The sequence below is a fragment of the Parus major genome, chromosome 2 (assembly GCF_001522545.3).
Source record: "Parus major isolate Abel chromosome 2, Parus_major1.1, whole genome shotgun sequence".
Taxonomy (NCBI): domain Eukaryota; kingdom Metazoa; phylum Chordata; class Aves; order Passeriformes; family Paridae; genus Parus; species Parus major.
The window spans coordinates 69305964-69317052 of record NC_031769.1 but is presented as its reverse complement, the minus strand read 5'-3'; the positions used below and the strand labels follow the sequence as shown (position 1 = coordinate 69317052).

Genomic DNA, 11089 nt, shown 5'->3' with positions numbered 1-11089 from the left:
CATGTAGGTAACTGATTCAGAAAACACACTGGAGTTGAACTGCAGTGTTTTGTTTAGTTGCAATAGAGCAGTATAGGTAAAGTTTGAGCCAAAGCTGTAGGAACAACAAATTTTCTACAGCTGAAAACAATATCCCTCCACTTTCAAAAGCTAACACGTGAAAGAGCAACGCAAAAAGTCAGAAACTCCTGATATTTAAAGGTGTACCTCAAGAAAATAAAATCTTATCACCTACATTAAGCTATATCTCTCCACTTGCCAGACACTTCTGTGCCAAGCACTCTGATGGTGTGATTTATTAATTCTTTCCTACAGACTTTTCCACCTAGTTAGAAGTTAGAAGGCTTGCTAGCAAGTCTTGCTCCAGAATTCATTCTGCTTTGCTCTTGGATTGCCAGTGGCTATGCCAAGAATAGCCCTGTGACTGACAGAGCCTCCAAAGCACTTGGAAAATTGTATCTGAAACTCCCTATTTTGGAGAGCTTTGGAAGTAAAAATGTCTTTAGTCCTGTTTCCCTGTTGTGTGGAAGAAAGATCATCTGAGAGAAGGAAAAATACTAAATCAAGCAAGAAAAGCTGTAAATGCTACTCAGATCTTTAATTTACTTTCTGTGACACACATAGTGTTTACATTGCTGTACTACTGGAGGAGATACGTCTTGGTATGAACCTTTTGAATAATTTTGAATTTGTTTTTACCATGTCAACAGGCAGTTTAGCAGCTGGAGTTTTGGGATTACTTTACAAAGTTACCTTATTAAGTAACATTCTTGAGTACTCTTCAATTTCTTACTGTATCTCCGTTTTATTTATTGTGACTGTTGCTATCTGACTGAGCAACTAGTAGACTACTGAGGTTTGTCTTCAGAGTAAAAAGCATAGGAAGTAGGACTGCAAAAAGTGTAGTTCAAATGTACTTTGGCAAGTACGTGTAATTCAGTGATTCGGCAAAGTTAGTTTATACTGTCAGAAAACAAAAATAGCGACCAAGTTATTATATGCACAGATGCATGAGATAACCACTAAGGCAATATGTTATCTGTAATGCCATTTGCCAATAGTAAACCTGTGGAAACCAGTATCACCCTCTTTGTTTTGTTGGAGCTAAAAGGATTTACACGAACCACACATTTGCCCCATCTCCTATAAATGTATTTATCAGAGTATCATATCCCTCTTCTAAAGAAGTGTACTTGAAGATCAGTTCCTGTGGAAAGTGCTGTATCATTAAACATTAATTAAACCATTTACATTATGATAAATTAATAGCTGATAGAGTTTATTAGGATGATATCTCTTCTACAGATACATTAAAAATAAATGGCTTATTTAATTTATAAGTCATTGGGACATCTTTTATCTTTTAATTTTCTTTCCCAAAAGTCTTCCATTTTCAAGAAACACAAATCCTACCTTCAAATGTGCAGTGCTGTTTTGGACTGGGGGACTGTTCCAGCATTTCTGAAACCATTTGAAAATGTCCAGACCTGTCTTCTCTATTTTGTTGCTAAAAATGTTGGCTGAATTTGAAAGCAGGTTGAGCTCTCTAGAAACTCTTTCATTTTTATGATTTTGCAGCTGGGCTCTGACTATGACAACCAGTAAGGTGCTTCCTGAAAATGTTCTCTTTGCTCCTCCTTAGATTTATCTCTAGCAGGTACCCTTCCTCTGCAGAAGGTGACTGGGATTTTCTTTTCATCTCTTGGACCCAAAGAGGCTATCAAGAGTGAAACCCTCTGTGCCATTGTCACTTTATCATGGTTTTTTACCTTAAGACCCTAAATTTGGGGTCCCTGGTAGTGAGGTATCCAGATGTGTAAACTGAAGTTGTTGTCCCCAGCAAACTGAGCAGAGCTAGAATTATGACCTAAGGGCGTAATGGTTTTGACAGAATAGCCCCTGGTCTTGGCAGAGTCCTAAAAAAATCACACAAGGTGAAGATTTATTGACCAACAGTTACTATTTTAAACCCTTTGGATATTAAATGCATGCTACTCATATTAAAAATAATGTTTCAAAGGAAAAAAATCACAGTGGTTAATACTCCTTTGACCACTGTGATTTGTCTTTAAAGGAACTTGCTCTTCAGACAGTTCTCTTTACTCATCTGGAAAACTCAGAGCCTTCTAACATATCCTAAAATTATAAAACTACTCCCTTTCTGAATTTAAAGGAGGATGTTTTTTATTTTTCATTCCCCAATGTCTTGATCCCTGACTTAAAGAACAAACCTATTTTGTTTTTCTTGCAGATATTCAATGATACTAAAATATGCATGTACAAAAAAGGCTCAGTAGTGTACACGTTCTTTGGGGAAAATGTTTGTTGACATCAACAAGATTTTTTGCTTGAGTAAGGTCCACAGGATTTGGTCTGATAGATGTCTTGAGGTTTTCTGCCTGAATTGTGCTGTGATGACAGCTGCAGTGACAGTAGTAGCAGATCAGAGTTTGTTTTTTCGGTACCTGCAAACGCAGCTCACACCCAGGTACACTGGAAAAGCCCACATCTTACCCTGGGCAGGTGTACTTACATATGCAAAACAAAGTTTCAGCTGCCTTCAAGCATGTAAATTAGCCCCCTATGTGTCTGCTTGTTAACATGTGCCTCAGAATTAGCTAACGTGCACTGAACACAGATTTTTACTATATTCCAGAGAAAATAATGTCTTCAAAGGAAAATAAAGATGAGACATTTTGTTGACTTTGCTCTTATTCTATCTACTCTAGGAAAACTGAGGACATATTTCATTTATGAGAAGCTACTTCAACCAGCTTAACAATCAAGTTAGAGTCACCTCAACAGTAACATACTGCCTTTGTCATTTTTCATACATTTCTATATTTTATGTACTGTGCTGATATGGAGATTTTCTCGGAGAATTTGCTTTTGAATCACTAAATAGTTGAACAGACTGTCACTAGCAAATGCTTTGGAACTTTTATGAGCATACTTTTATTGTAAATATTAATTTACAGTTGAGCTATTTCAGTACCAGAACTTAAAAAGCAGTGTCATGAAGATTTTTAGCTAAAATAATTTTTATTTTGCAGGATTTATTTAGGAATATGTTTACTTGCAGATGGCAATTTTAGTCTGAATTAATAAACATGCTGGTTTCCAGCTTTATTTTAGCTTGTTTGCCTTTTCTTTGTATCCATAAAATCTTTGAAAACTTTAAGCTTTATCAGTGTCTTTTAGAAGAAAACATAATTATGGTATAAAATTTGTTTTTTCTCGCTCTGTCTGTTGGGATCTCAGTGCATTTCCAGCTAATATGCAAATTAGTATTTTCCTGCTTAACTTGTCCTCCTCCTTGAAGACAGGAATAACCACAAGACCATAAATGTTACTGGGGTGAAATGCGTTGCCCAGTCCTGAATCACAGCTCTGGTCTGTGCTTGGGCTCTACCTCTGCCAGCTAAGGCTGTGCTCTGGCACGGTGTGTTTCAAACTGTTGCCTAAATTTGGCTTTAGGGAGACAAACCGGTCTGTTCCTGGGGGTGCCCCAACCCTGCAGCTCTGCTGACTGCAACGGGACTTGAGAATTCTGCCTGTCCCTGTGCCCTACCCATCCCCGAGGTGATGGGGACGGATGAGCCCATCCACTGCCCAGCTCAGAGAGGTGAGCTCGAGCCCCGAGGTAACAACCCATGCCTTTGTCTATCTTCACTGCAAACTTCCCCTTTTCATTAGGCTTGAGCTGGTAACTGAAATTTATTAGCCTAAACTGGGCTGGAACTGATGAGATTTACGGTGATATATAGAAGAAATGCCGAGCTGGAGGAAACGGATGAAAAATTGAAATGATAAAGTTGTATTGGTAGCTTGTTGAGGTAATTGAAAAGCCTTGTTATGTTCTATTGTGATGGGTTCAAATAAAATATAGGTGCAATTTGTCTAGATCATGCCTGCAGCACACTACAAAATAGATTCCTCTCCTCAAGAGTTAGGGATGTGTTCAGTTTTTGCCTGTCAGTGGGGATTGCGAAGGGGTGAGATGAGACTAAAACTTCTCTTAATTGATGTAGCTGACAGCTCAACATTTTTCCCACCACAGTACTTGCAGGAGGTCAGGGAGTGTTCTTCAAAGCACCCAGAGGCATTTCTGCAAAGATGTCCAGCACACCCATTTTTGTCCCCCAGCAATCTCCCATGCTCTGCTCCCGTCCCAGAGAAAACTGATTAGCTCTGGTGCATTTCTGAAGCTCAAGGCAAGCACCCATTGAAAATCCTAAACCTTACCTTTGCTCATATCTCTCATTTATTCCCTACTTAGTCCTAAAGTCCACTCAGAAGACTCCAAGCCATTCCCAGCAAGGCCTATGATCTCAAGGAAATATAAAGGTGGCAGATGGCTGCCTAATTCTTTTTGTACCTGTAGAAGTAAGACACAGGAGCGAAGGGTATACCTCCTGCAGGCCCAAGGGTCTGCTTTCCAGCAGACCACGTCTAACACAGCCACCCTGTGGCTGGAAATTCCTTTCCATACCCTTCCTCAACACTTGTAGGCTCCGGTTTGATTATTTCAGGCGGTCAGGAGAGTATTTTGTCTAAATGTATTCTCAATAGAGTAGTGAAAACATGTCAGACACTATTAATAATGCCAAGGAGTAACCAGGTTCTCAGATAGGTATTTTATAATTACATAAGCAACAGCATTGTAACAGTCACGGTGATCTAAGATTGTAACAGCAGATAAGTTTGCCAGGAGAAATAACATCTTTTATGTAGCCAGTTCGAGCACCTAGGGGAAACAAAACAGACTCTTTTTTACTCTGCAAAGGGCTTGTGTTCCTGATCCATCTTTTCATTCTAATCAGCTGGTCTAATAAAAAATATTACCTGTGTCTACAAACCTTGCCTTGCAAATACATTTGACTTGAATCAATAAATAGATCTTCTTCGCACAATAGGTAGTCATATGATAATTCAGTGCCAGAGTTTGTCAGTAGTGACATATAAGCTGCACACAAGATCTTTTTAAATATAACCATATTAAATGTATTTTGAAAAATACTTTCTGTTTGAAAAAAAGAGTAATTTTATTCCTCTGAATGGAACCTGTAATGTGCTTGTGCAGTGGAATTCATCTTTCTCTGTCAATGTAGTATCTTTCTCTCTTTCTCCATAATGCCCTTATTCTCTGCTTTGTGCTAAGGCTATGTATTGACTTTGCAGAATTGCTGTAGCAAGCTGTAAATTATATATTCGAAGAAAAATCCCTGCTCAGTTCTCATAGAGAGAACATGAACAGTGCTGGGCAATCAGAGTTATGCTGCATTTTGTATTGTGACATTCAGTGCAAGCAGGAAAAGCAGCCCAAGCACAGACGTCACTGACTTAAGTTCTGACAATAGAAGCCTGTTCCTTTTTCTATTCATAGAAACATAGAGACATCTGAAGTGGTTTTCCTTCTTCACTTTATTTCTTTTCTATTAGCCCCTGTCATCATGCATGGTGAGAAGACAATCCTTCATTACCTGCAGTTCTCTCACTATAGACAAGGGTGTAGCTAGCAATTTGACAATTGCTTGTTTACCAGCCAGCATCCTACCTGTGATTTGTCCATAGTACACACCTCATATCCTGTGGTACAGATACCACAGCAAAAAATTGACTCCCTTTACCTAAGTGGTGTAGTTAGAGATATTCAAAATTGGTTTAGTAAATGTATGTAAAAGCAGAAAATCTGCTCATCAGCATTCCATTTGAAATGTTGTGGGAGAAAAACTGTTAAGAGTAGGTAGAGTTGCAATGATACAGCTGTGTGTATTTTTCATTTGTTTCCATTTGGAAATTCCACATGCCCTGATAAAAATAAAAAAAAATGAAATGGTGCAGTGAGGGAGAGGCCAGGCCGAGGCCAAGATGACATGGCAGTTCCTTGGCAGCTCCCTCTGAGGCTTTCAGCCATGCAAGTCTCCTGGTGCCCTCCATCTGAGGTGACATTTTGATATGTGCAAAGGACTCAGAGAACTTCCTTGCTGCTGTCTTGAAACAAAATCAGGTTTCAAACTAAATTAATAAGGTCCAGAGCAGTAAAGTTGACTCCTACTCTTGGGATTCCCTGCCTCTGCTGTGGTGTTTTAAAGGCTTGTGTGAAGGAAAAGCTCATGTAGGTCTCAGCAGGAGAAAAAGAGAGTATTTTCCTCAGTGACTTCAGACCACAAATTACATTTCTGAAGACACTGATGGAGTAGACAATGGTCACGGTCTTTTTAGCAGAAATAGAAGTCCATATTCGATTTAACCTCTTCCTTACGAACAGCCATTAAGAAAAAAGATGCTGAATCCTACAGGTCTTCCAAGAAAAAATAACCTAAAACAAGAGCAAAATGATAAACTGATAATTTAGTTTAAGAAGAGGTGGCAGAGACAAAGACTTTCTTTTAAGGAGCAGGAGATAGCCCAAAACAAGACTGTATTTCCAGACATCCACCAGATTTGAATATATGCTTTGAATAAGGTTTTCTTTAATTAAGATAGAAGAAAAAGTGACTAAGAATAAAGCAGTGTCAGATTGGCCTTCCCCACTCTACATAAGCAAGAGAGGAGATAAATCACTCCATTAAGTGACTAAGGCAAAACAAAAAAAGAAGCAGAGCAAAGAGGGAGGGGATCCCTCTTTTCTGAAGAAGGAAAACTTTACAAAGTTTTTCTGACAGTGGTAAGCTCAGATAACCCCTTGAGAAGGATTAAAATCAGGCCTTACTCCTGAGGAAGGACTGGGGACCCATCACTGGTTCCTTGGAAGAAAAGAAGAGTGATGGCTGAAAGAAAAGCATGTGACAGAGAAAGTCATGTCTTGGAGCCTGCTGAATGAGAGATTCTGGGGTACATCTGCATACATGTGGCAGAACAGGCACAGCCATATACACGTCTTTGTGTCCTGTGCTGAAATCTTACTAAGTTCTCCACTGGATTTTGTGTGCACACATGCTTTTTAAACAGACTCTACAGCATTCAGGAGTTTCAACATTGTGGCACGTAACAGTCTGGGCTTTCTTGGCTGCAAGCACAGCTGATATTCTTCCCTGTGGACATGACAACTTGAAAGCTATTCCTATTACTGGTTTAGTAACATTTTACAGAGACAGATGTGACTTTATGACCGCACATATTCCTTTCACCATTCTTGTTATAGATGCATTGTCTTGCCATGTCACTTCTTCAGCAATGTGCAATATTGTTTTATTGCTTTGGAAACTTACTGCTTTTGGGTCATGGATTCATTTTATTGTTTGGCATATGGAATCTTTTTTTAGGTAATATTCACTTTTTTTGCCTTCTCAAATAGATTCTATAGTGCCCTGAACAATGTTTTATTTTAAAAAGCCACGATTTATTGCACAATACAAACCAATACAGTTTAGGTCATGATTAACTACAAAAGCAAATTAATGGATAAATAAACACCCAGTATTTTAAAAAGTCACAGAGGTGCTACAAAAATTCCATCATATCAATTCCTCCAACATCTCTTGGTGCAAATATACCACTCTAGTATTTGTAAAGAGTGAGTGTTTCTTATTAGCCACCTCTAAAGCGACACCACACACAGTCCACACCTGCAAAATCCAAACCCTCTTTTCTTGTTAGAAAAATAATGAACAGAGCTGGATAAAGTGAGGCAGGGGTATAAGAGAGAAACATAAAAGCTGTTGCATGACATACAATAACATAAAAGTGGAAAATAGTGTTTTTCTGCTTTGTCCTCTCTTGCTCCTTCACCTCTGTCATTTAGGTAACTTGTAACTCACATCTTGTCTCAGTCCTGCATGACAGAAAGCTATACGAGCACATAAGCAATATCCATATATAATGCTTCATCTTCAAAGTCTTCCTTGTAGGAGAACAGTGTAAATACCTTGCAGCATACAAAATTCTCTTGTTCAAACAGTGATAGCAAAATGCTTCTTTCATCTCTCAGAAAGCCTCTAAATTTTAAAACAACTCAGCATGCTGAATTTTCTAGTATATTTTTTTTTTTTACTCTGTATGGTTTTAGACTTGTGTATAGTATGGTGGTAGGGAGAACTTCAAGTATTGGAGAGGAAAGATTCATGTCTTTCATGTAAGGACACTTAATCACAACCGTGCTTAATAAATGCTCTAGATTCAGCAATAGATTTTTTTTTTGTTCACGTAAAGTTTAACAGTTAGATTCTGGTTTTTTTTTATTTTAGAATTGTAATTTTATTTCGTGTTTTTGAGGAAGGAGGTGAGACACTTCATCATCCACCTGTGCTGTATGTGCATTTCGCATATGAATGTTTGAAACCTGCTCTCATTTTTCCTGAAAAAACCTGGTGGTTGAAAACATGCAATGCTGCGATAGGTGAGTTGATGAACACACTCTGCCACATTCTCTCAACTCCAATTTCAGAGGCACAGGAAAGCGCTCTTCAGATTGCGTGATTCAGCTGTGTACTGGGGAGGGGAGCATGAGACAGTGAAAATGTAAGTTCCTCCTATTTTACTGTGCAGCACAGGTCTCAGAAAAGATAAGTTACAGACACATTACTGAGTCATGGCCCTGTGAAAGAAGACAACACATGAGACAGAATTTAAAGTGTGTAGCCACACCTGCTGTAGTAAATATGTTTGGATAACCCATTTGGCTGTGTATGTGAAACTGGGGAGTTCATTTATTAAATGCATTGTTCTAGTGCTTACTCTGCGTATAATAAAATTCTCTTGTGGTTTTTTGTGTCACATTGGAGCACTGCATGACATACTATATATTAATCATAAATCATAAACAGTAGACAGTACTGCATTTTATTTTCATGGTACTGTGTTACATGCACTAATCAAAGGACATCCATTAGAGTTGCCATTCTGTTAAAGCTGTCATATGTATTTTATTCTGACTTTTTCCCCCTACTGCAATCCAACTTCAAGGAAGAAAATCAAACTCACAGACTACACTCAAACTGAAATGCAAACTTTTCAAGCGGCATCTAGTTAGCCTTTAAGATTGCAATCAGACTTATTCCAAGTATACCATGTTGAAGCAAAGGAATGGAGATTTGTGTATATACTACAAGAAGTAAGTGCATTGATTCAGTAACCAGCTCAATTCTAGCAAGAGGTCATTGTTCTTGCAATTGTCCTTGAAGCAGTAATGCTGTTCTGATAACTTTCCAGAGTTATTATTACAAGTAAGTATTATTACAGAGTTAGTAGTACAAGTATTCTTTCCTAGTATTAGGGAAAAGTGGTACAGAAGGGTCTGTTTTGACTTATTTTTGTCAGAACTGTCCTGAGTCTCTGTGGCTGACCAGTAATGCTGACAAAGGCCATTCTTGCCTCCTCCAACTGTTACATTAAAAATGTTCCATCACCCTGAGGATGGGCTCAAAGATGAGCATGCAATAGAGAAAATTGGGAGAACACTGTATGGCTTCCCAACACACCCAAGTATTCATTTATCATAGCTGTAATTCATCATTTGTTTTGGGCACTTTGCCAGCATTCAAACTTCCAACAACTTCTCTCTAGAGATCTGACTGCCCTTTTTCTTCTGTAATGCTGAAATGACTATTTTACGATCAATATGAAAAATGCAGGGCCAGAAAACTAGCCAGTGAGACCTTAGTTCTGCAAATAATCTTTAGTGCAAATCTAGAGAGGAAAAAATAAAACAAAAAAAACCCCACCCAAAACAAATCTTGACTGTATAATCTGAATCTTCATCTCCAGATCTAATTGTTGAGGGACTGGCAGCGTCCCAGGCAATCGATAATGAGATTTAGAGTCTCCTACTGCCACTCGCCGGCTTGGCCACAGACTGATGGGGCACAGCTCTGCTTAGTGGAGTTGCTTGAGATTTGCCAATTTAACTGAGACAGGGAATGGGCTGTGTGCTGGCAGCAAAAAGGAGTTATTACTACAGGGAGCTATTAGATGTGTAATAACCTCCTCATACCCAAGTGGACAAGTTTCCCGCTCTTTTTCACACATACACATCATCAAAGTTGGTGCAAGTTTGCTGCCTTCCCATTCTGTGCAGAAAGATGAAGGCTAGCACGGGAACGGTGAATAAGAAATACCTGCCCTCCTGATTGCTTCAGGTCAAGATCGAGACAAATTAGTTGGCAGAAAGGATGCCTTGTCCTGCCGCTGCCTTTGCAGCTGTTGTTCTGTGGATGGGGAGTATTTCAGCAAGGCTGGCAGCTTTTATGAACACTAAAATGAGCTTTAAACGTGGATGTAAAGCCCCTTTATTATTTGGTTGTTTTTCCAAAGTCTTACACAAACCCTCCAGGAAGCTTTACTGTTCGCCCTCATAAAAGTAACTCTGACATTAGTCTCAGCATGTTCATTAACTAAAATCGAACCTTCCAAAGAAATTCAGCTTTCATCTTCGTACCCTTTTAGTTAAATAAAGGACCGCTTCTCTTCTCCGGTGTGACTTTTGGTCCACCTCAGCAGCCCATCCTCTCGCAGCCAATGCTGTGCGTTTTGGAATCCTCCCGAGATGTAACCAGCCCTGCGGAGGGGACACCCGGGCTTGCTCTCCCGTAGCCGGGAGGCTGCTGGGGCGGGGGGTTCCCCGGGAAGGAGGGCGGGGGGCGGCGCAGGAGGGCGCAGCTCCCCGGCACCAATCGCCTCCCGCAGGTCCCCGCGGCAGCTTTAGACCCGCCGCGACATCCGCGGGCAGCCGAGCCAGGGCCACTTCCCGAGGGCAGCTCTGGGGAGCGTGGCGGCCGCGGGGCTCCTTCCTCCTCCTCCTCCGCCTCCTCCTCCTCCTCCGCCCGCGGCCGTGCGGCGCCCCCAGCCCGAGCCTCTCTCGGCAGCCGGAGACAGGAGCGAGCCGCAGCTCCCTCCGCGGCAGCGGAACGGGGGGCGCGGGGATGTGAGGGGCGCACCCGGCCGAGGAGGGAAGTCCCGTCGCCAGGAAGGCAGTCGGGAGCTCCTCCACACTGCAAGGTAACCCGACCTCTCCTTCGCGGACTTTTTCTTCTGCTTTTTTTTCCTTTCCCCCCTCTTTCTCCCTCTCCTTTTTCTTTTTCTCATTTTTCTTTATTTTTGTTTCCATTATTTCTTTCTTCTTATTCCCCTTTCCTTTTTTCTTTTTTTT

General features: G+C 40.4%; 1 protein-coding gene across 1 annotated transcript in view; it reads left to right on the top strand.

Annotated features, from left to right (window-relative positions):
* Positions 1 to 10622: 10622 nt before the first annotated feature.
* The window catches only part of CDH20 (cadherin 20), a 118975-nt gene continuing 118508 nt past the window's right edge, over positions 10623 to 11089 (top strand). The window contains exon 1 of the mRNA XM_015619552.3: positions 10623 to 10938. The gene's annotated coding sequence lies outside the window, so the exon portion shown is untranslated. The remainder of the gene's footprint in view (positions 10939 to 11089) is intronic.